General features: G+C 42.6%; 1 protein-coding gene across 5 annotated transcripts in view; it reads left to right on the top strand.

Moving 5' to 3' along the window:
- The window catches only part of PKIG (cAMP-dependent protein kinase inhibitor gamma), a 96,922-nt gene that overhangs the window by 50,600 nt on the left and 20,237 nt on the right, over positions 1–26,085 (top strand). For 3 of the 5 annotated variants that reach the window (XM_027070176.2, XM_027070175.2, XM_053199908.1), the window contains exon 2: positions 24,704–24,773. The gene's annotated coding sequence lies outside the window, so the exon portion shown is untranslated. Of the gene's footprint in view, positions 1–13,699; positions 13,890–16,940; positions 17,428–24,703; positions 24,774–26,085 lie in introns of those variants that run through there. The other 2 variants (XM_053199909.1, XM_015065408.3) reach the window with 2 other exon arrangements.

Here is a 26,085-nt window from a genome sequence, read left to right as displayed (position 1 = left end):
ACTGAGCCACCCAGGTGCCCCCGAAAAGTAATAATTGTACACAAAAATAAGCACGTAGACCAGAAAGATACAAAGAAAAAAAAGTCTCCCTCCTCACCCAGGCTTTCTCCTGAAAGTTACTTGGCTTTTACTTTAATGGTTTTTAGCAATTGTGGTTGCTTCCAAAATTGTAAATAAGATCTATACACACACATAGCTATTTTTTCTTCTTTATTTGTGTTTTTAGAGTGTTAACTTTGACACCGTAGCTCCGTATTCCTAAATGACAGATGTCTTGAAAAGTTCTGGTGCTTATCTCCTCTCACTTGACTTGTGCTTCTTATTTGACCTCAGAAAACTTCCCATGCTGGCTTGCTTTTAATTCAGGCATGTATTTGCATATTTACTAGAGTGGTGGCACCAATCATTTGAGGTGTTTGGGGAGGCAAGTTATTTATTAAATATATTTAATCCATTAATTATATCTAATAATTATTTAATATATGTAATCCACGTTAGTTAAAATGGCAGTCTTAATCCACTCACTTTGTATCTCTTGACTCTCCTCTGTAAAAGATGAAGAAATCAGCACCCAGCACTACACGCTACCTTCTGTTCTTCCTTCTTCATTCTACATTCAGATGAGACGCTATTATTTTCTTCGTTTTACAGATGAGATAGCAGAATTAAGAGAGGTTAAGGGATTTGCCTGAAGTCACATAGCTCATAAATGGGAGAGGGGGGGGCGGGGCCAGGATTTTTTCTCAGGTGCATCTGCTTATACTGGTGCCTCGTTAACATAGCCTCTCCCGCTCTGTCCCTCAAGGCTGTTATGACCTCCACTCCCCATCCTGTTTCTGTTGCTGCTATTGTTTTTTTTTCCCCTGTGAGTTTAGGGAAAGGTAGGTAGATCTGTATTTTGACTTTGGCTGAAAGACTTACAAGCTGTAAATTACCAAATCACTGTGCCCTTGAATATAAGCATTTACAAGATGTTTTGCAGAAGAAATTAGACAATCTACTTGAAAGTTCCTGTGCAATGCAAACATCAGACATGATTAATTTCAGAGCTCAGTAAATATTTGTTGATGTAACAATGCAAACCAGCAATGTAGATTGTGGACTTCTGTTAGCATAGATGAGTCCTTTGGAACAATCATTTAGTTTGTTAATTCCTTTTTCTTGAAGTGGCATTTAAAAATCCATGGTTACTTACTGTTTATTAAAGAAAAGAGCTCTGTTCTTTTGGAGATGTTTTTATGCAGACACAGAGGGAAATCAAAGTCCACAGAAAAGAAGGCTGGCTATTTAAAGTGGCTCCAATGTTTTGGCCTCTTGTTGCTTTCCTCCACTTGTGCTTCATATTCTCATCACTCATTTCCACCTGTTGTTCCATTTGTAGTTAGTTAGACCTGGGGCCAAAAAGGAAGTTGAGGGTCGAGGTTACTCTGAAGCACCGCCTGACTTATCCCACCCTATTGTAGTGGTCTGTTTTCTTTCCTTCCCTCAGTTGACAATAACTCAGTGAGTACAGGGATCACGTTGCATTTGTTTATGCCTTCAGCATTTGGTGTATTAGGTCTCCAACAAATGTTTATAAATGAATGAATGCCAGCAGTGTTTTTCTGACTTCTGCATACACTGCAAGGTGGCTTGTGATACCCATTGTCGGCGACAAACTACATCTGGTGCAGTTTCCCTACAGTGAGAGTCCCCGAGATGGCCTCGGACAGGTTCCACGGACCTCTTGAAATTATATACATCCAAAGGTAATGCGTTTTCCAAAGAGCAGCATCTTACTTTTCATCACATTCTCAAAGGAATATGTGACCTAAAATGAGTTGGCAACACCACACAAATTGTGAAAAGCTTTTCAGTGGTGTGGAAGAGCCATTAATTTATTTTTGTGCCCACACGCATATCAGTTTGTTGCTTGACCCTCTTGATAAATAAACTATATGTAAGTAACCCTGATGTGTTAGCACTTTAAGATCTAGATAAGATCAGCTTGATTCCTTGTTACTTGCCGGGTAAAAGTCCAAAGTTTCCACAGGAATCTGCAGATTCCTTGGGGGTGAAGGTGTGGCTTCTGTTCTCTGGGTCATCTCCGCCTCCTCTTTCTCTGTTTTCTCAACCTGTCCGTTTCAGAATTGAAAGTCAATCCCTTCCTGGTTTCTGTCAGGAACACAGAATACACTCACAAAAAGCATTTGTAAGTGTTGTTACCAGCTTTGCTGGTGATTTGGGAGCCCCAGAAAGGGGTCGCATGGCAGAAAATCCAGACCTCTGGCATCTTCCTGGGTCCCTCTTCCTTCCCTTTCTTTTATTCATCACAGATTTCCCCTTGGAATTCAGTTCTTCTTTATTGTGTAGAGCTACTTGGCAACCTTCAGCTTTTATTTCTGTTATTTTTGCATGGCTGAACTCAAAAAGGTGACCAGGAGCCAAAAGGGCCTCCCATTTGACAGCCTTTCTCTTTGGAAGGCAGATGTGGCTGTAACGATTTTTTTTTCTTGTTGTATATATATTTTAACATCTTTTCAACTTCCTTGAATCCATCTTACTAAATTCTGTAGGTCTGTGTTCTTATGAAGAATGTCCCTGACTTCACTGCAAATGTAGGCCTTTATAAATGGGGTAGGACCTATAAGCACGCCGAAAATCTTGTTCTTACATAGAAACGAAAGAGGACGAACATTTTTATCTTGAGATCTGCAAAACTAGTTTCCCTCACTGTGCCGTAAACTGAGTTTCCTTCTCCAAGTTTCTTTAACTTTTTATTAATCTTCTTATTTTAAAAAGGTAGTAATATATTTATTTTTGATGACTATGACATCAGTATGAATTTTTCAAAAATTAGAACAGTGTGGAAGTACACAATTAATGAAACCCCTCCCCCACCATAATCCTGTCCAGAGATGGCCTCTGGTAACATTTTGGTAAATATCCTTGTAGAGATTTAAATGCATATAGCAACAATAAAACACTGACTATGAGCCGGGTACAGTGCTTTGTCTCATTAAATCTTCAGTGTCTCTGAGATGGGGCCCCCCATTTACCAAACAGTAAACTGGAGGCTTATAGCTAACTGATGACTTTCCTAAACGTATTTCCAATATTTGCTTCTGTAAACAGTCTACTAAATGAAGACGTAACTAGCTGTTGCTCTTGTCTGTTTATGTCCACATGATAAATTTCCAGAACTATAATTGCTTAGTCAAAAAGGGTGCACACTGAAACCTTTGGTGCATTTTGAGAGCGGTGGTGAAGAGCATGGGCTTCGTGGTCATACATACCAGTGTTCATATCTTCTCTGCCACTTGCTGGCCACTCGCTAGACTTAAACTGTGCCTCAGTTTGCTCATCTGTAAAATGGGGTAATACCAGAAACCTCACATGGCTTGTGAGGATTAAATGAGATGATGCATGTAACATCCCTGGCTAGTATTCAACACATAGGAAGAGCAGTGCATTAGAGACACTGGGTCATTGCTCATATAAAGCCAACATTTCAGTGTGGAAGGTGGGGAGTCGCAGTGAAGACGAACAGTACACAAATTAATGAGCAAGAAAAATAGCATGCCATGCAGACATTTAAAAGTAAGTGATGTGATAGGTAGATGGGTGGTTACCTTAGGTTGAATGGTTGGGGAAGTCCTCAAGAGGTGACATTTTAGCTAAAGTCTGAATAATGAGGATATTCTTTAAATTCCTAGAAGTAGAATTGTGGTATCAAAATTACATGCATTAAAGCCTTTGGTAATATATTGACCAAATATTACCAGCTGACCAACAAAAAAATTTTTTAATAATTTACATTCCCTCTGCATATAAACATGTTTCTTTCCTTCACCCTTACCAGCACTTTTCTTTTGATTTTAAAAAGTGGGGTTAATATAAAGATTATCTTGGAGACCTTCCTGTTTGTCTTCTAATGTGCTTCATTAGCAGGGGTCAAAAATAAGAAAACAAGTTAGTCCCTTGGAGGGATCCCTTACTTGTCCAACATCACCCCTACTATAAACCTTTCTGCTCACTCACTCTGCCCTTTTTCTCTATGCCAGTTCCTGCACGCATTGTGTGACAGGACTGGAAGCCACCAGCACGTTAACCAGCATACATGTCAACAACCACGTTTCCCCTTGGGAATCAGGCAGTGCCTGGCTCAGGGGAGGTGCTGATCAAGCATTGCCTTTGCTATAAAAACAAGGCAGCTTTTAGAGGTGGGGCTGGTCTTTCCAAACAAATGTGTTGGCAAGGGTATAATAACCCGTGCGTTACAACTGCGCAGAAGGCTCTGCACATCTTTCTGTTCCAGTCACACCCCTCTCCGTGTGGCATGCGCTGGGGGCAGGGGTCTTGTGAGCAGTCACTGCCACTGCGGCTGCCCCAGAAGTGGTGCGTAGTGTCTCTTTGGTTTGTTTGGAATGTGTGCATGATTACATATTGTTTGTGGATCTGTTCTGTAAAACCTTTTATCATCCTAAAACTGTGTCATAAGAAACATTCTGTTTGCAGGTCTTGAGTGGGGCTCAACATCATTACAGTGATATAGTACATGTTCAGTTACAGAGCTTATTCAGATACTGTTTTAATTTCAGTCGTATTTTTTATAGAATACACATGTATTAGACTTTAATCTCTGATTCAAGCCTTAAAGAAAATGACATTATGTAGTTTAAGCTCACAGGCAAACGGACTACAAGTTACATGTTCTTAAAATGTGATTTCTTTTTATGATCTTGATCTTTTTAAACTCAGCAACCTAAATAAAACATCCTGAGGGCAAAATGTGTGAGCGAAGGGGTCCGGGGGTGGCGTAGGGAGGGAATGTGTTTGATGAAATTGTCCAGGAGCAAAGCACCACTCACTTGAAGCCCAGAGATTTGTCATCCAAATATGTGCAGATTGCTGGTACTATAAATAGTTTGAACTCGAGTAAACAGCTTCTTCCCCCTAGCTACTGCTTGGCCATTGTTCAGATGCCAGAACAGCCAGGGAATAGCATCTCAGACCAAGCTCATGGCACTTGTGCCCAACTCTTAGTCTGCTTCTTTGCCAGGTAGAGCCAGCAGCCACCCAGGGTTTGAGATGACCACAAGGCAGACATTCAGGCCCTTTAGTTGCCCACTTTTGACTTCCACCCTGACCCAGCCTATCGTTACAGCTTTATAAACTTGCCTCTGCTCTAGAGTAGCAACAAGCTAAGGCTCCTGGCAACTATAAAAAGCCCTGGAACCACATGGCCGATGAGTACATGTAGGAGACACAGACATTTTCTTTTTCAGGGCTGAAGCATGCATGGCTCATTCCTTTCTTTTGGAGCCAAGAAGAGTGGCACTGGCTGTCAGAACCGCTGCAGGCTGCCCATGCCAGCAGCTGACGTGCCATGTGCCAGGAAGACAGGCTGTTGACATTTTAAGAACCCCTTTGAGGACTCAAGTAAAATGCTGACATTAGAGCAACCGAGGACATTCCATGGTTTATTACTATATTTCCTTTGGAAAAAATAAGTCTCTTTTTAAAATTCCTGCTTCAGCTGCATTCATTTACTCTGACTGTATGTCAGATGCCTCTGAGGAGGTTATGAATAACAACATTTTGTTGTTGAGGGGAACAGATGATAGGAATGATAGAAAAGTAGTGAATCAGGATCAGGGAACCTGGATTCTGGGGCAAGTTACCTAACTTTTCTTAGCTTTAATTCTTTCATCTGTCAAGTATAGGTAATTCTGTCTCTCCTGCTTCATGGGTTGGATGACAAAATGGATGTAATAATACTTTCTGGACTATATCAAACTAGTGGACCGTAAAGGAGAGGTAGGTTAGTTAGAAAGAGTCTCGCAGGCCTGGCCTTCTACTTTGTAACCTCAAGCAAATGGCTAAGGTCTCTCAACCTTAATCTTAGCATTTGTAAAATGGGAATATTGATATCTGCTTTGCAAGAGTGTTATAAAGATTAGAAATAACCTATATTTCTAGAAATATTTCTAGAAATAACCTATAAAATAACCATTTGCACTGACAAATGGTAGATAATTATTAAACTGCAGTAATAATTATCATTATATTTAATGTGGAGGCATTCACTCTGGTTATTCAGGATTCTTTGCCTAGAGAAACAGATTCAGTTTGTAGATGTTGAGATTAGCAAAAGGCCCAGCTAAAAGCTGATGGCAGTAACTGATAAAAAATAGATAACATTTTTAAAAAGTCAAAATAATACACAAACATAACTTTAAAAAAAAAATCTGCAGGTCTGGAAAGATACCCATTTCCTGCTTGCCCCTCCCCCGAGGCAACATCTTCTGCCTTTAGCTCTTCCAGTGGTTCCCTCTGTTTCTCTAAGTAACATTACACTACCTCCACTTTTTTTTTTTAATTTTTAATGTGTATTTATTTTTGAGACAGAGAGGGGGACAGAGGATCCAAAAAGTGGTTCTGAGCTGTCAGCACAGAGCCCAGTGCAGGGCTCGAACCCACGAGTGGCGAGATCATGACCTGAGCTGAAGTCGGACACTTAACTGACTGAGCCACCCAGGTGCCCCTCCACTTCTTTTTTAAAACTAATTTTTGTTTTTGTCAAAATGGCATATGCACATAGATTCTTTTTAAGATCAATATCATTACTTGTTACTGAAACAACAAATAATGCTTCATTAAACAAATAATGTTTCAATAAATTGTTACTGAAAATGGCTGTCTTCTGCCCCCACCCCTCTATCCCTTGCCTCCTGCCCTGCTTCCAAGAGCATCCATTTTGGATCCCTTAGTTGTTTGTTCTAGTGTTACTTCCATATATCCAAATAATATGCTTATACAGCTGCCTCTCTGTGTAAACATTCTCTTATTGTGGAAAATTTCAAACATATTCAATACTAGAATAATATAATGAGTGGTCATGTACCAACCATTATCCAGCTTCAAGAATCATGTCCCATCTTGTTTCATCTGTGCCTATAGCCACTTTTCCCTTTGCCACTGGATAATTTTGGAATAAATTTTAGGCATCATGTCATTTCATCAGTAGCAATTTAAGCATGCATCTCTAAGAAAACAAGGATTGCTTTGTTAAAAATGTAACTATGCTACCCTTATCACATATAAAATAATTAATAATCCCTTATTACTAGCAAAGATCTCTGATTAACTCCTAAGTATTTTTTTTTTATTCAAATCAGATGCAAGCAAGGACCACACACTACCATACAACTTTTTCTTTGTTCATCAGTTTTATTTTATTTATTTAGTTTTTCTTTGTTCATCAACTTAGGTGTTACCTATTGACCTCCTCCAATGGCACATTAGGCTTTAGCTTTTTTTATAAGCACCGCAGCCCCCCTCACGCTTCTCCTTTACCTTTTTCACCCAGTATCACAGGTTTTGGGTTAAGTCAGTATCCAGTGTTTTGTAGCATTATGGCGTCGTAAATATTTACTGCTGAGCCAGTAATGTTCTGGTTATTTTTCCTTTCTGTATGGCTTTTCCTGGATGTAATAACAGCTGCGTCTTTACTATGCTCAGTTCTCTTTGTTTCTTACTGCAAAGTCTTCCCATACTCGTCCGTGGACTCTCAGTACGATTTTCAGCACACCTGTCGGGGAGTCCCCAGTCAGACTGGCGCTCTCTAGGCCTGCGGGTCAGCTGAAGTCCTGAGCTACCCTCAGCCTCATCCTGGGCGTTCCTTCCACCTCTCTTGTTAGATCCCTGCTTTCAACTCCTACCTTACAGCTTAAACCCTCCTTTAGGTGAAGGATATTCTCCAGGAGTTGAGTGAGAAAACAGTACACGAGAGAAACTGTTCTGAGTCCTTCCATGTATCAAAATCATCTGCATTTTGCCTCGCTGAGGATAAATTCTAGGTTCCAAATCATTTTCCTTTAGAACTTTTCCCTTTGAAAGCGTTGCTCCGTTGTCTTCCGGCAGCCAGTATTGCTCGGAAGAAGTCTGATGCCATTCTGATTCTTTTCTTTTGAAACAGTCTCCCTAGAAACGTGGAGGATTTTTTTCCTTTTGGATTCTGCAAGGTTAGGAGAATGCATATAGGCATGGGAGACTCTCCTCCTTTTTAAGGATGCAGCCTTCCTTTCAGCCCTGGGAACGTTTCCTCATGATTTCTTAGATGATTTCCTATTGTACTTTTCTTTGTATTCTTTCTCTGGAATTCCTATTTAGTCTAATGTTGAACTTCCTGGATTGTTGTTCTAGATCAAAATCCTTTTTTATCCTGTAAACTTTTCCCCCCTGTACTGTATTTTGAAAGATTTCCTTTTCGTGTTTTCCAGGTTTTCTACTGAATTGTTAATTTCAATATTCATATTATTAATTTCTAAGAGTCCAGTGTTCGCTTATTTTATGGACATAGATAGTATCTTCAGAATCTCTCTGAAGACATAAGAAAATTTTTTGAAAGGTTTTCACTTGTCTGAATTTCTTTTCCATAAAAGAGTCCATTTTCTCTATATTTTAGTTTCTGTCCTGCTGTTGGTTTTCCTCAAATGCCCTGTGATGCCTTTTTTTCCCTTTTTTTCCTTTTTTTTGCCAATTGTAAGCAATAATAAAAGCCTCCTTTTAGGAGTTAGGCCTTCGTTTCCTCTGGAACTGGTTGTCTGTTTGCCACATGGACCTCACCCCTGCCTGGGAAGCTGCCAGAAGCTCTGTGTACCACACTGAAGGGTACACTTTGCTTTAGGGCACCTGACCAGCAGTTAGACTGAGGGGCCCTCAAAGGTCAGGATAAGGATGCCCAATCTCCTATGAGACAGGAGGTATTCTGTGAACCTACCTATTTTTTTAAGTGCATGCTATCTGGGATCAGGCTTCCCTTCTCTTGCCATCCCTCCATCGGGCACACTGGCTGCATCACCAGCAGTCTAAGGGGGCCCAGGAGGTGGACCCTCAGAACATCAAACCCTATAAAGAATACAGCCAGGTATATTCCAAAAAAAAAAAAAAATCAAACATTTCTTTGTCATCTTTTGTGGGACTGACTCCTCTCTGCCCCCAAATGACTTAAGTGTCTGATTTTATTTTATTTTTAAGTTTACTTATTTATTTTGAGAGAGAGAGAGAGAGCGCGCGCTCATGAGTGTGCACAGGGGAAGGGCAGAGAGAGAGAATCCCAAGCAGGTTCTGCTCTATCAGCACCCAGAGCCCAACATGGGGCTTGAACTCGCGAACCTCGAGATCATGCACTGAGTCGAAATCAAGAGTCGGACACTTAATTGACTTAGCCACCCGGGTGCCCTTAAGTGTCTGATTTTAAAACATTATTTGAGTGTAGGTATGGTTCTTTTTGGGTCCATATGCCAGGAGGTTAACTGGGTATTTCTGTGTGATAGGAAGATGGATGATTTTCCTCCCTTTTTTCCTGCTCTTCTATATTTCCTCTTTTTTACAGTAAGCAATTATAATTGGAAAGAAAAACAAATCTATTTTTTTATAATTGTCTCAGTCAATATGCTTCTTAATAATGTCTAGAGAAAATGGGGACCTTCTAGCTGTGTGCCATAGTGAATAAGAGAGTTTGAAATGGCATGACAACTGAAACCTGACTTTTTAAAAAAATTTTTTTTTACATTTATTTTTGAGAGGCAGAGAGAGACAGAGTGTGAGTGAGGGAGGGGCAGAGAGAGAAGGAGACACAGAATCCAAAGCATGCTGCAGGCTCTGAGCAAGCTGTCAGCACATAGCCCGATGTGGGGCTCGAACCCACAAACCATGAGATCATGACCTGAGCCAAAGTCAGACGTTTAACCTACTCAGCCACTCAGGTGCCCGTGAAACCTGCCTTTGATAGGGTGAAAGCTAATTGCATTTTGCAGCAGCTGTTTGGACTAGGTCAGTAGCCATGGCCAGAACTTATTCATCATATGCTCCTTTCAACAGATGTCAGTCAGTTACCAGTTCAACAAATTACCTATTAATCTGTGTCTAGAATTTCCTCATGTGTCAAATGGAAATAATAATACCTACTTCATAGGACCTCACAGGGATTAAATGAGATAATTTATATAGAGCAGTTGGAATATTATCTGGTGTATGGTAAACATCCATTGTAAGTTTTTATGATTTATAGATTTTTCTTATTTTAACAAGTATCTCATCATATGTACAAAATGCTCATAAATTAAACACAGATCTTTTCCATAAGGAACTCAGATTCTAGCAACAGAAGATCTGCCCAGGAATAAATATGTCTCAGAGAGGAGAAAAGCATAAGTTTTGTAAGAGAAAAACAGATAAAGTACTAAGGAAATTCACAGGGAGAGACCCCTTCCAGACTGGGGGGTGAAGGGTGGGAATTAAGGGCAGCTTTGTGCAAAGGGGCTACCTGAGCCCTTCAGATCAGCTCTGCGCTCAGAAGCAGCCAGCGTTTCCTCAGGCGGAGCCAATACCGTGGGCCGTGTAGAGTTGGGAGCTTTCCTGCAGGGAAACCCTATCAGAGTCAGTAGAGTGAGGGACTTCAGAATACAGGCCTGGCCCCAGGCAGCCCTGGCGAGGAGCCCAGGCTCCTGCCCGTATTCCAGTGAACCTGGCACAGGTTGGTCAGCCTCTGCAGCATCGGTCTCCGCAGCTGTAAGATGAGAGGATACCAAATACCTCCTTCCCCTGATAATTGTCAGGGTAACATAAGGTGGTGTCTGTAGAGTGCTAGGCACAGAGCGTGGCCCTAGTCCACACGGTAAATCCGCCGTTGTCAGTCAGAAGACAGAATGAGCGTGCTGGTGTTGTCCTGTTTTCTCTTCGTGGACTCTGTCACAGATGTACAAGTATTCAGTCTGCCAGGCAAGTGTTATAAAATGTATGTGGTCGATGGGGCGGCTGGGTGGCTTAGTCGGTTAAGCGTCCAACTTCGGCTCAGGTCATGATCTCATGGTTCGTGAGAGTTCAAGCCCTGCGTCGGGCTCTGTGCTGACAGCTCAGAGCCTGGAGCCTGCTTCAGATTCTGTGTCTCCCTCTCTCTCTGCCCTCCCCCATTGTGCTCTCTCTCTCAAAAATAAATTTAAAAAAATAATTTAAAAAAGTAAAATATATGTGGTCGAAGAAAACAATATCTTTGTTTTTATGAACACGCTCCTTACTATTATTCTTGTTCAAATAACAAAGCATGATTCAAAGAATTGGGAGTGATTTCAGTAAACTGATCTGTCCAGGGCCCAGCTCATTTTCTGATGCCCCCTTGGGCTTCTGGAATAAAGGCCTGGCCAGACAATAGTCCCAGTCTCCACCTCCAGTCCCTCCAAGCTGAGTGTTCCTGCTGAGAACACAGCTCTAGGTGGGCTTTTGTTCCTTATTCATCCTGAGAATGAATTCTAGAGAATTCTAGAGAAATAATGGGTCCTCTGGCTTCCCAACATCCTTGACTTTATTCATTCACCGTTACATCATCTTCAGAGTAGAGGATGGTGACACTGAATCAGAATTAGAAAATAATGCCTTTACTTTAGGATGTCGCAGCTTATTTTTGCAAGTTTTTTTTCCAAGTATTTTTGAACATGTGGTATGTGCCAGGCACTTAATCCACACAATAACCTTGTAGGGTAAGTGTTATTATTCTCACTTTACACAGAAGTTGACTTTCCCAAGGTTATACATTGCTGGACCATCCAAGGACAGGAAGGAAAAACCCAGATCTCTCTGAGATGGTAACTACTGTTCTCCATGAGTTAAGAGGCTGGAGTGCTTTTCCTTCTACTGTAGCCCCACACCAGCTTTGGGAAGGCCTTAGATTGGCACACTCCCTCCTGACATAGAGTCTGTTTGCTTAGTCCTTCCTGATTACAGCATCAAAGATTTCTGAGAACTAATTAAAATTTTTGTTAAGTCACAAACTCCCACAGCCTTACCCCCACCTATAAATAGCTTCTTTCCTAAAAGACCTCCAATCCCATCTTCCCATCCAAGTAAGTTTAAGACAGATCAGATCTGCCTTTTTTGGGGAAGGGCGGCGGAAGCCCAGACTCCTTCAGGTCATGAGGTATTTTGGTAGCAAAGCAAGTAAGTAGTACCGCCTCTTACCTAATGAATGGCCTGTCGTGTTTCCGTTAGGCAGTAGATGGACTACCTCCCCCTCCCCTGGCCTGGCTGAAAATCCTCCCTCCCACCCCTTCCCTATTTGTTTTAATAAGTTAGCTCATTTTTCTAAGTAGAGATGATCCCATTTAGAAACAAGGGCCATGTTCAGAGAAGTTACCATTCTGAGAAGTAGCCTTGGCATGTGTATGGCATGCATGCTGGCCTAAGTAGGAGTTAAAAGACTCAGTTTCCAAATCTCACCCTTTAATCTTGAGCTGTATGACCGTGAGCATGTCACTTCTCTTTGTTTCATTTTTCCTACCCAGGAAAAGCAGACTAAGAATTTAGCCCCCGGGTACTAATTCTCCTAAAATGAGAATCAGGCGAGATTACGTACAACAACAAAGCTGCCGTCTATCAGCTCGTAGTATGTGCAGATGCTTTCATTTCCCTTGCACGTGTTCTTTCTCACTGCCCTAACAGGCAGGCCCTAGTGTCCCATTGTATAGTTTAAAAAAAAAAAGTTCAGAGCAGTTAAGTCACACAGGACTCAGATCCACATCTCTGGCTCCCACACTGATGCCCATAAGCAATATACATGTCACGCTGCTTCCCTGTGAACCCAGAAGTACAGGGCTTTCGTGTGTCTTCCTCTTCAAGAGCTCTGCAAATGCAAGAGATTGCTACTCTCTCTCCTAACCCCTGCTGTTCCACGTTAATCCCTAAGGACAGTTCTCATACTTCTTTATCTTATCCAGTAGTTTATGCTTCCTCTTCCCATGTCCCCCAGGCCTTGTTCAGTGAATTCTTTGGTGTTTTCTCCCAGAGAAACAGTTCAGCTGCACCACAAAGGAGGCTAAAGGAGCCAGGCTGAGCCTGGCATCTCGGGCATCAGCCTCTGACCTGTCAAGGCTTCTCCCCTCCCTTAAGCATGTCGTCAGCCGGCTTGCAGTAAAGTTCTTTATGTTGAGATTGTTGATAAGCTCCTCAGTCACTGACCTTCAAAAGTGGGAGGCCCCAAAGCCATCTTCATTGATGGGGAAACTGAGTTGCAGGAAGAGAGGTGACTTGAGGCCATTCAGTTAGGAGTGTGATTGAGACCAGAAGCCAGTTCTCCAGGCAACAGACCAGTGCGCCTTCTGAACCTCACACTTGGGCACATGTCCTCTCCCCTAAGTGAGGGACAAACATGCACTGTGCCCAGCATGCACCCAGAAAACTTGGGAGGAGAAATTAAACAACTGAGAAAATTGAGGAGGAAATGGGGGTGGGGTCGAGTGGGGATCTCCACCCTAGGAAGCATACTACACACCAAAATGAATGAAAACACAGCAAAGCAAACCAGATCACCTTCAGTCATCAGTGACTATGAGGCAAAGGGACTTAGGCCAGGATCCCTGGCCCAGTGACTGGATAGGAAGCCTTTTGTCACTAAGGCTGCACTGTTTAAAATTGAAGGAAGGATGTTAGGCAAGTGTGACGGCCTGGGATGCAGTTACAGCCCCCGCCCTCCCCGGCTCATTGTCCAGAGGAAATGGATCTCCCCCGTGGACGTGGACGGACGGAGAGGTGGAAACCAAGCAAGGCAGCTGAGTGGTTGACATCATCAGGCTGAGCATTGGGTTACAACAAATGGGGACTTACTTGGCCAGAGACGTGGGAAACACCCACTAAAACCCTCGAAGTGCATTTCATTTAGAGACTCTGAAAGAGGGAGGGAGGGAGAGAGAGAGAGAGAGAGAGAGAGCAAGAAAGAATCCAGACTGCTCTGCCGGCCTGGTCTGCTAATCTTGCTAACCCTCAGAAGGAAAGCATTTTGAATCCTGGTTTCTTAAATCCTCCCCTCACTTGTGACTGAAGAGCCCTGGACTTTGGAGAAACTCTTCGCTCTTGTGAGTAGAACTTTATTCTCCGCCGCTCCCACCATAAGGGAAAGCAGAGCTTGGAGGCAGAGCCCTCTGGAGAGCTCCGCTGGCTTTATAGCCTGTTGGCCACAAAGTGTCTATTTTTATGTTATGATATATTATTGCTCTGAAAATTATGACTTTGTCTCAAACTGCCTGAGGCTAGAGTCTGAACTCAAGCTTCACAGATGGGCTCCATTCAAACGCTGTTTGACTTTTTTACCCCAGGAAGGCTGACAGATTGGCTACAGCTTTAAAAGCAGCTGCTTGCCCTAAAGATAGGTAAAGAAATAAGTGTTCCCTTAGGCATCGGTGTTTGTAAAAACCTTTCATTTTTTTTCTCTGATTAAGAAGGTGGTACAACCAATTTTACACATTCCAGAGAGAAATGTCCCTGCAAGTGAAAATTCCCCGTAGTCCTTTCCTCACAAATATAAGATGGGTATCCTAAATGTAAGCTAGATGATTAGGTTTCATGAAGTTAGCTTATCACATACACCTAATGCCGCAGTAGCTTCATAGACTCCAGGATGGAAAGAAGCGTCGGAAAACTTTAGCTTCGTGGTATTTTTATTGCTTCCTTTTTAAAATTTGCTGTTGATGACTAAAAAATAAACAGAACAAGTGTAAGTAAGCACTTGGGCATTTTATTTGTTGGGGTTTGTTTTTAGGATTTTAAACCAGGCGAGGGGCGCCGAGGTGGCTCAGTCAATTAAGCGTCTGACTTCAGGTCAGGTCATGAGCTCACGGTTCACAAGTTCGAGCCCCTCATCGGGTTCTATGCTGACAGCTCAGAGCCTGGAGCCTGCTCCTGATTCTGTGTCTCCCTCTCTGCCCCTCCCCTGCCCGCCCTCTCTCTCTCTCTCTCTCTCTGTCTCTCTCAAATAAATAAACATTAAAAAACAAAAACAAAAAACGGGTGAGCCACTGTGTACAGAGGGGAAGGGAGGAGGCTCACCAGTGGGCGCCGGACCTGAGGCTTCTGCGCTGGTTTGAGGTACGTGGCTTGCAGCCACTGCAAGCAACCCACCTCCCCTGCCAGCAGGTAGAAGCAGTTGGGAAAGTTAAAGGGGAAAGACTTAGGCTTTAAGAAAAAAAGGGCCACCCAGTGAAACTTTGTGGCCCTGAGCAAGTGTTCTACACTTTCTGGACCCCAGTTTCCTCTTTTGTTCCTAAATAAAGGGACAAAACTAGATGGTCGCTATATTTCAGAATTCAGCTTGACGTGAACCATCCATATCTTTCTTGCTTTTGAGGAGAATCCTTAGGGCTTGAGGAGCAAAGTGCCCGTGGTTTTCAGTATCCCAGAGTGGCTAAAAACGGGCACCTGTGAGGACAATTAAAAGAGGACATAACACAGTAAACAGTAAGTTACTTCTGAGTTTTTATAGTTTTGTAAGGTGTGATGAAGAAAGTCTCAGTGTGGTGTACGTGTGGGCACACACACAATAGGGAGGGAGGAGAAACAAGAATTAACACTAATGAGCGTCTCATAAGTGCTCAACCCCATGTTATGCTCACCCTTTTGCAAAACCCGAGGTGGTCAGTGTCATTACTCCCCGATCTCCATTGTATGTTCCATATTATCCTGAACTCCTTCCTCGTGTTCACCTGAACTGTGCTCCCAATTACTGGCATAACTTCCATTCACCGTGTCTCCTCTGGACCATGTACCCTCTCTCGTGAGTCTGTCTCGGACGTTACCATAACCCCATTACCAGGTAGAAAGCCTGGCACACAGTTCCAGAGGAGACACAGCATACTCGATTTTAATGTAGAGACCACCATCCTAGTCCCTGGCTTGGCACAGGAGAGGGAGAAAAGGAAGGAAAAATCTCTCTGCTGCCCTTCTACCTTCATCTTACCGAGACACGGCCTCTCTTGCTGCGGGAAAGGTTGGCCAGAGCCAAAGTGCAAAGAAAAGCAGAAGATGTCAAATCTTGAATTTTGAATTTCTAGGGTTCCAGGTATTGTCAATTTAAGGGATTTTTATCTTTAAGCCTATTAGAGACTCTAAGCCTCAAGAAGATGCAGTATTTAAAAACTGCTTGAGGGGCGCCTGCGTGGCTCAGTCTGTTGGGCATCTGACTCTTGATTTCAGCTCAGATCGTGATTCCAGGGTCTTGTGATCAAGCCCTGCATGGGGCTCGCGCTGAGCATGGATGGAGCCTGCTTAAGATTCTCTGTCCCTCTGCCTCTCTCCCCTACTCACGTGCTCTCTCTCTCAAAAACAAACAGTCGCTTGAATTAAGACCATGGTTACCAGGAGAGTTCTCAAAGCTCCTTGGAGTATCTGAGAGTTTCAGTCTCCTCCAGCAGCCCAACCCTTGAAAGTGCACCGTTGCTGCCATGGAACCACCATGGCCGTGGGCAGTGGGCCTCTGCCTCTACCCAGCTCCCCAAGATCTCCAGACTTTGGCTGATTTAAAAACTGGTCCTTCTTCCTAAGATGGTGGTGAGGAGGTGATATTTCTGGAAGGAAAGTACCTGGTTTAGGTTTTTATTTTTGTTTGAATTTCAATGCCTTTAGCAGGTGTGCTCCCCAGTTGCTTACCATCTGTGTTATTTGCTTGCCTGTCACCATCTCTAATCTCCTGCCTGCCCCTTGTCCCCTGTGGGCATTTGTATTTTCGATCTCTGGGCTGGTTGGTATCTGCAGTCCTTGTCACTTCAGACTGTCTAGGGTTCAGTGAGAAGTTGGGGAGGGGAGCAGGTACTCCCCACCTCCCAGTTGAGACATCTTAGATTACCTCATAGAGCCTGCTTCTCTTCTGTGAAGTGGGGGGGATCACAGTTATACCTACCTCCAGGGATACCATGGGGATGAAACAGGATAAAGCTCATAGCCTACTTAGTTGGCACAAAAATGCTTGGGATTAGCTACTTTATGGTTTCCAGAAACAGAATGTTAGCCAAGGTACACAGGCCCTGGCCCCCTGAGTCATCGGATGGCATTTGTATGAGGGATGTGAGGTCATCTCTGTTGAAGCCCATCCTGGCTCTTTCAACAAAGCCTTAGCACTGTTTCCTATCACCCAGTCAGGTGCTGTTCTCCTGGGACCAGAGGATGCTGGCCCAGCCACTTAAGGAAGAAGCTGATGGCAGGTGTTACTTTCTGAGTGTGACAAGAAGCTGAGTTCACTCAATTAACTCTGCTGAGTGTTTTCACAAGGGGCCAGAAGTGATTCCTAAGTGGAGACAGACGTGGAAAATCTAAAGTTCTTGGAAACAAGTCATTAATCATGACCCAAGGCTGAGCTCACTACCTCCTGGAAATCTTTCAGAAATGCTTTATGAAAACTTTGTGCACTGCTTCTTCAAAGAGTGGTTCCTTTGGAAGCTGCCGTCAGCTCTGATGCTGAGTGATTCTAAATTGCAGATTAAAATGCATCTGTCTTATTAGAGGAAGCCAGCGTTTCCTAACTTTATTTAGAAGACGTCTCTTTAATTTTCCAAGAAATTACTACTCTTCAACTTGGCTTTTCCGAAATGAATAATGGACCTTCAGGTCACTAAAGAAATGAAGGTATTGTTAGCTGATGCGTTCTTATTATGTCCCAGGGACTTAGGTCAGTCATTATGTTTAGTACTTTATAGGTGTGGTCTCTGGCATTCAGTAAATTACACTGAGGGCAGACCTGGGACCAAGCATGAGGGTGGAGGAACAGGGCCTGGAGGAGAGATAGCCTGTGGCTTGTGAAGTTCTCAGAGCGTCACGGAAGACAGACAGATGAACAGTTGGAGTGGACTAGCATCTGGCAGATAGGGGTCCCCATCTCCAGCTGGTTGATTACCCCCAGAGCTTTGCCAGCTTTAGGGAGAAATGAGAGCTGCGTGCTGCTGAAGCTTTCACTCCTGGAACCTTCCTGTCCAAGGCTTCAGATGAAAGACAGGAACTCTTCCTCACAAACTGCAGGGGCCCCCACCTTGGAGGATCCTAAATCTTCATTCCCAAGTTTAAGGAGACATAAGGACAGGTGATTTTGCAGTCTAAGATCACCACTGGATCTTGCTGGTTTGTTTTTATAACATTTATTGTAGAGCATTTCCTTTTTCAGATTATGAAATTAGAACATATTCATGGAAGGAAAGCTAGACAGTACAGAAAAACACTTAAATCCTCACCCAGTGGTTTCACATCTTTGATTTTTTAATAAGGCTTGGCCAGGTCAAAGGGTACGGGCTTTGTTAGGTCTTTTATCCACATTCCAGTTTGGCACCAGAAAGTTTCTGCCAGTGTAAGAAACTCCCCTTTAACAGTACACGCTTGTCCTGTCCTCACCCCCCATCCACTCACCCACACACTACCACTGCTTTTCAGGTTTCACTTGTCATTTTCTGGGCAAAGTCTCTGTTTGCATATCTCAAAGGTGTTCATGCCATGTGCTGCATTCCCCTGGGTAGGAGAAACCATTGTCTGTGGTTGGAGACTGCAACCTTCCTTTGTACTTTCCCGTGCGTGTGCAAGAATTCGTCCCCTGTTCAGAACCCTCTGTGTGTCAGGCGTTATGCAAGGCGCTATGGGGAATGCCAAGGTAAATGACACCTCTAAGCAGCTTGCAGTCTGATAGGATAAAAAAGACTCCAATAACTCTAACACGTGTCATTGTGCACCCCCAGAGAGGGAGAGTGCCATGGAAAGCCTGAGAAAGAGGAGGGGCAGTGGCATTTGAGTCGAGCCTTCAGTTCACTTCAATACTCTTTTCCTGTGTTCAGCCAGTTAGTATTTACTGAGCAATTAATTATTTTCCAGGCACTGGGCAAGGTGATAGGTGGACAGTGTTTCATGGAACAGGCATGGTCCTTCTTCACATGAAGCTTACAAGGACGTGTAGTGGTGTTATGAAATGAATAAACAGGGGTGCAGTCAGGGCAGGTTTGCTTGAAGAGCCAGTGCTGAGATGAGGTGTCCGTTAGGCCAAGAGCTAAGGCAGGAGGTGGGGAGGAAGGGTGTTGTGGGAAAGAATCCAGATAGGGAAAGGTACATGTGTGCAAGGGCCCAAGGCAGGAGAGCATGTGGGATGTTGGAGAGACTGAAGAGAAGCCAGTGTGGCTGAAGCATAGAGGGGAAGAGAACTGAGAAGGGGGCAGAGGTTAGGGTTCAGAGAGTTAGGCAGGGGCCTGATGATGTAAGCCTTTGTGGGTGGTGTTTGCTGTGTGGAGAATGGATTGAGGGGCAGTCGCAGTAGTCGTGGAGAAAGAGGATTGGCGTTGGGTAGGACAAGAAGGTAAGGGTGGGGAGATAGAAGAGGTAGTACATGGATTTGAAACCACTAGAGGTAGAAACTTAGAGGCTTTTAGTCTGTGCCAGACTCAGGGCTGGGCCCTGAGGGCATAGAGATGAAAGAGATACATCTCCTGTGCCCTGGGCTTTTAGAGGCCTAGCAGCATTGAAGGTTGGGTAGGATGTGGGTAGGCAGACACAGGAGCATGGGATTTCCTTCTCATAGTCAGCAGCTGTATTCCATACATGAGAAAGTTTCTCTCTGAGATGTCATAGAATATTACTCCTGGACTATAATTCTTTTCCTAAAAGGCAAGGAGAGCTCTTATTCCCAAGAGCCTTCCTTTATTCATTGGCTTGCCTGCCTTTCTCCTTGTGATTTCATACCTGAGCTTCCTACTGGAGTCCTACTGGACTCGGGGTTTGGAGACCTGAGTTTGTATTGCAGCTTTGTTACCAACCTGCCATGTGACTTACAAAGATTCTTAACTTGGCTCGGGACACCTGGGTGGCTCGGTTGGTTAAGCGTCTGACTCTTGGTTTCAGCTCAGGTCATGGTATCACAGTTTGTGGGATCGAGCCCCATGATGGGCTCTATACTGACAGTGTGGAGCCTGCTTGGGATTCGCTCCCTCCCTCTCTCTCTCTCTCTCTCTCTCTCTCTCTCTCTCTCTCTCTGCCCTCTCCCCCTGCTCATGCTTTCTCTTCCTCTCAAAATAAATAAATTAAAAAAAAAAAAAGATTCTTAACATCTCTGGGTCATTTTCACCTGCAAGTAAAAATGATACTGATCTGATACCTGGGTCATTATGAAGATGAAATTAAGATAAGGCATCTTAAAGTGCTTTGTAAAATATGAAGTGCTAGAGAAATGTGAGGTGTCATTATTATTTCAATGAAATAAAAGAACACAAGTTAAAAGCAAAGCATTTCACTGGGGAAGGCCAGAGTGTACCTTGCACCTAACTCTGAAATAGCAGATCTAGTATAGTAGCTGTCCTTCAGGAGCGTTCTCTTTTATTTCATTCACTGGGATAAACCATTTCCTCTCCTTTCTCCTTCCATCAAAATGGTTTGCAGAACAAGCCATTTTGTTTCTCTGGATTCCAGAACCCATTTGATACAGAAGCCAAAGCATCTGCTTGAAGCCCAGGAGAGCCTGTGAGCAGAGATGCAGCATTTGCAGGGCTTTGGTTCCCAGCAGCCAGTACACTCCCAGGAGTGGATTTAATTGGCTCAGGGGGAGGACAGCAGTCAAGGGCACTGAGCCATGGAATAGTCAGCAGCACAGAACCAGCCCACACACCACCTGACCTGGGCAGTTTCTTTCTTTCTTTCTTTCTTTCTTTTAAAAATGTGTATTTTTAAGGGAGAGAGAGAGAGTGCAAGCAGGGGAGGGGCAGAGAGGGAGGGAGACAGAGGATCAAAGCAAGCTCCACTTTGTCAGTGCAGAGCCGGATGTGGGGCTTGAACTCATGAACTGTGAGAAGATCATGACCTGAGCTGAAGTTGGACACTCAACCGACTGAGTCACCCAGGTGCCCCCGGGCAGTTTCAAGCCAAAGCTTTAGGCTTTCTTTCGGATTTTAAAAGGGGAAAATTCCTTTTTTTCTAAGTAATATTTTTTCCCCTTCCTATTTTTTTTAAAGTTTATTTATTTATTTTGAGAGAGAGGGAGAGAGAGACAGAGAGAGAGAGAGAGAGAGAGACAGAGAGAGAGAATCCCAATCAGGCTCTGCACCATCAGCACAGAGCCTGATGTGGGACTCTAACCCACAGACTGTGAGATCATGACTTGAGCTGACACCAAGAGTCGGATGCTTAACCAACTGAGCCACCCAGGCACCCATATTTTTCTCCTTCTTGAATAAAAAGCATAAATGTTTAGGAAATGAAGTACCCTTTTTTACCTCCATGAAGCTTTTTTAAAAAAAATTGTCTTCCAGCCATTAAAATGTTCTGTTTTGACCAAAAAGAAAGTAAATACAGTTAACTATCCCATGTAAAGATAAACAGGTAATGTGTAGCATAGCTTATCGGAGTTTTCCTCTGCTCTCATATGCTTCTTTGTTATTGTTTTTATTTTCATTAATTTTCCCTAAAGTAGTAATGCATATGTTAATTGTAACTAAACAATTTGAAGATGTTATAAAGAAAAAGTTATAATCTCTCCTTTCCCCCTTCTTCCCATTTCCTTCCTTCTGAAATCAGTTTGGTATATATACTTCCATACCTTTCTCCAAGCTCCTATTGAAGTGGATGCAGTGTTTGTGTAGATGTGTGGTTATTTGTTTTGTCAGAAATGGGATCCTACTTTTATTCTGCACTTCCTTTTTCCCACTAAATAATACATCCTGGGTAGGTATAAATCTAATTCACCCTTTTAAATAGCTGCAGGGTGGGGCGCCTGGGTGGCTCAATCGGTTAAGCATCCAACTCTTGGTTTCAGCATAGGTCATGATCTCAGGTTCATGGAATCAAGTCCCACAATGGGCTCTGCACTGACAGCGCGGAACCTGCTTGGGATTCTCTCTTCCTCTCTCTCTGCCCATCTCCCCACTTGTGCTTTCTTTCTCTCTCTCAAAATAAATAAACATTTTTTAAAAGTTTTAAGGGGCGCCTGGATGGCTCAGTTGGTTGGGCACCTGACTTTGGCTCAGGTCATGATCTCAGCTTGTGAGTTCAAGCTCCACATCAGGCCCTTTGCTGACAGCTGAGAGCCTTGGAGCCTGCTTCGGATTCTGTCTCCCTCTCTCTCTGCCCCTCCCCCACTCATACTGTGTGTGTGTGTGTGTGTGTGTGTGTGTGTGTGTGTGTGTGTCAAAAATAAATAATAAAACACTAAAAAAATTTTTTTTAAGTTTTAAATAGCTTTAGGGCTATAGACCTACAGGTACCACAATGTATTCAGCCATTTGTTCTTTGATAGATATTCAAGTGGTTATGTTTTGTTTTCTCTAAAAATATTGTTGCATTAAATATATACATACATCCTTTTTTACTTGTGCTTTTATTTATTGAACTGAAGTCGAGTTGACACACAATGTTACATTAGTTTCAGGTGTACAACACAGTGATTTGCCGAGTCTGTAGGTTATGTATGCTGTGCTCACTGCAAGTGTAGCCACCATCTGTCACCATACAACACTATTATAATACCACTGACTATACTGGTGCTTTCATTTCTATAGGTTGCATTTTCAAAAATAACATTGCTGGGTCAAGGGGTCTATGTATTTGACATTTTAATAGAGAATACCATCCTACTTTATAAAGAATTCTAGTAACTTGCATTCTTCCCATAAATGTGCGAGTACTTTCATTTCCCTAAATCTTTAATATTAGGTATTCTTTCCCTTTCTCCCTCCTATCCTCTGTCTCTTCCTCCCACTCTCCATCCTCCTCCCTCTATCCCTTCCTCTCTCTTTATGGTTTCATTCTTTGACCAAACTGATGGCAGAAAATGGTGTCTTTATAGGTGCTTGCTTTGTATTTTCTTTATTACTTGTGAGATTGAACATTGTTTCATGTTAATTGGCCATTTTATTTTCCTCTGTGAATTTCCTTCACCCTTTTTCCTTATGAATTAGTTGCCTTTTTCTCAACAAGTTACAGGAGCTCTTTATGTGTTAAGTATTCTTGCAAATGAATTTTTGCAATGTATTACAAATATTTTTCCTAATCTATTATTTGTTTATTAAATTTTTCTATTTGTTACTTCATTGTGTCTAGATTTCTTGCCTTGCTTAAGAGTAATATCGCCACCGGGGCGCCTGGGTGGCTCAGTCAGTTAAGCGTCCGACTTCGGCTCAGGTCACGATCTCGCAGTCTGTGAGTTCGAGCCCCGCGTCGGCTCTGTGCTGACTGCTCAGAGCCTGGAGCCTGTTTCAGAGGCTGTGTCTCCCTCTCTCTCTGACCCTCCACCATTCATGCTCTGTCTCTCTCTGTCTCAAAAATAAATAAACATTAAAAAAAAAATTTTTTTTAAAAAGAATAATATCCCCACCTCAGAGTTATATAAATATTTTCCTAAATGTTCTACAATACTTTTAGGGTTTTAATTATTTAATCCTGAACCTTTAATCCCTTTAGAATTATGTTTATACATAGCAAAGAGGTAGGGATCAGGCTTTATTCTAGGTCTGCCAGCACCATTTATTAAATAAACCATCTTTTCTGTTTTGCACTGAAATTCCATCTTTGTGATAAATAAGTTCCTTTCTTGTATCCTTTTCTGAACTTGCTCTGTTAGTTCACAGACCTATTTGTTCTTATAACCATGTCTTTTTATTATGTCTTTATAAAGTAAATTTTTATTATCTCCTAAGATAAATCCCCTATTTATATATTTTTAAAAATAATTTTCTTTTCTGTTTCTTGGCTAAATTTTGGGGTGTTTAGTATTCCATATGAACTTTAATTTTACCCATTTCACTTTCAAAGAAAAACTATTTGTATTCTTATTGAAACTTAATTAAGACAATGTAGTAATTTGGGAAGGATTAACGTTTTTGGATAACTAGACTTAAACTTAAGTGTGAAACTTAAGTGTTCTATTTCAATATTTTGTCATTTTACCTTAGAATTTTTCAATATGCAACATAGATATATTGGGTCAATTCCAGTATTTGTCCTGAATAAGGACCATGCGAAGTTTTAGTTCTGATCTCTTCCATCCTTGACACTCTTACTGTCAAATGTGTAATATTGTCAGATTTGTGTTTATCTTCCTACTTGATCAGTGTTTTCAATTTACCAATATACTGTACTTACTAGTTTTGCTCACTGTGGACTCTAAAACCCCACTTACTTTCTGTGCTTGGTTTCCTTCCTGTTGGAGAATGTTTTTGGAGTCTGAGTGGCAAACTTGCTCAGTCTTTGTCTGGAAACATCTTTTGTCCTCACTCTTGATATTTTAGAATTCTAGATAGACCGCATGTATAACGATTATGAAAGTTGTGTGTGTCCCTTTAAAAGTTTTCAACCAAAATAGGAGTCATTCATGTAAAATGTAGAAGTCTTTCACTTCCTTTCTCCTAGTCTCTGAGTCCCAGAGAGAGAAGCACTGTTCAGTTTGCTGATGGCCTTTTTCTATGTAGATACAAAACAAAACAAAACAAAACAAAACTGTGTATGTGTATGTGTACAAATGCTGTACTTTTTCCTAGGCATAAACAATCATGTTCATACTTTATATTAAAAATTATGACCTGTACAGTGTCACACTCCTTTTTAACAACAGAGCGTGCCCTTTTTTCCATGTCGGTACAATGAAATCTTTCTCATTCTTTGTAGCAGCCATCTAGTATGGTATTAGTACATCATAATTTAACTCTTTTTCTTATTAGCAAATATTTAACTTGTTTCTTCTTTCCTTTGCTATTGCACAATATGTTTTACTGATCATCCTTTTACTTATGGGAACATACCTTTGCTATAAATTCCTATATATTTGACCCAAAGGGTGTGCACATTGAATATGTTACTAGATATGCTTAACTTGTCTTCCCAAAAGATTGTTTTAGTTTACAACCCTAGAGTATGTCTGGCTCTAATTCTTGTTTTTCTTGTCCCTTAGAATTACCACACTGATTAGTCAACAGTGGAAAATCCGAAGAGATGCAAGTAGGAAAAAGAAACTAAAACAGGTGGGTAGTCACATTGCTCATACCAGTACTACAGCATCCCAAGTATTTATCTAAATACCTTTACTTCTGTTCAAACAAATAAAAGAAATAGGTTCCAAGTGAAATTAGAAAGGAATTTTGGTCCCATGAAGAAAGGTATGGCCAAAGGTTGGCCCTTTGCAGAAATTATACAATATCACACTGCAATTTTACAGACCATTTCTTTATAGCATCAGAAAGACAATTTACTTCTAGTGGCTTCAAAGAGAATGGGTTTCTTCAGCCATCTATTTAAGCTGATGGAATTATACACAGGGGCTATCAGCAAATTTGGGCATGATGCCAACTTTCTTGTTTGTTGTGCAAAGCTATTTTCATCAGGACCAAAGCACATTATGGGGATTTTAATACTGTGATAGAGGAGGAAAAGCAAGCAAAGCCCAGCCTGGAGAGACCAGCACAGCCCAGTGGTCTGATGAGGAGAGAGGGTGCAGGTCCCTTCCAGTCGGAAGAAAATTGCAGTTCATGAAACACGAATGGCCTACTTGGAAGTATGGCCACTTTGGGTCGGCGTTCATACTTTAACGGTTCTGGCATCGGTTAGTCATTTTTAACAGCCTTTGATCCGTGGCTCAGCTCCCTCCCCTCCCTACAACATGTCTACCCCTCTCTTGGCTCCGCCTCCCTACAGTTAGAGCAGAATCTCCCGCCTTCATTTCTCTGTCCAAGGCCTAGTAGTCCCAGGAGCTTGGGGGAGTTCCACCTCCTTTAAATTCTGTCTCATGGCCTACCCTGCGTCCAGCACCTACGAGTCCTCTTCTCTGTTGGCAGAGTGAGAGTCTAGTCTGTCTGGAAGCTGCCCTGGGGCTGGAAGTCCCCAACTGCTTATCAGCAAGGCTTCGGGACTTTGCCCTGCAGTAGCTTCCCAAGCTACTGGGCTTGTGTCCTGTTCTGACTCAGTGCCCCTGGGAACCCCCTGGATGCAGCTGTTTGCAGTGACTAAGATGCGGCAGCTGGTCAGCCCCCAGGACTGTTTATCTGGCCGAGGCCCATTTAGGAGGGCAAGCCTGCAAAAGACCTCTCTGTTCCAGAGCCACTAAACCTTGAGGACGCTGGGGTTATAGGAAGTCTAGAGCTGGGGTTTTTAACCAGGGGTTTATAGTTAGCTTCTGGGATTCAGAATTCCCCTGTATTCATAGGTACAGTGTGCGCGTGTGTGTGTGTGTGTGTGTACACACACACACTTTTCTAGGCCAAGTGTCCGTAGCTTTCCTCAGGTTCTCAAATGTGATCTGAGATCTCTGAATTTTAAGAACCATTTGTCTAGAGAAAG

Source organism: Acinonyx jubatus, chromosome A3, assembly GCF_027475565.1.
Source record: "Acinonyx jubatus isolate Ajub_Pintada_27869175 chromosome A3, VMU_Ajub_asm_v1.0, whole genome shotgun sequence".
NCBI lineage: Eukaryota > Metazoa > Chordata > Mammalia > Carnivora > Felidae > Acinonyx > Acinonyx jubatus.
The sequence above is the reverse complement of the archived record's forward strand: the minus strand, read 5'-3'. Positions and strand labels throughout refer to the sequence as shown.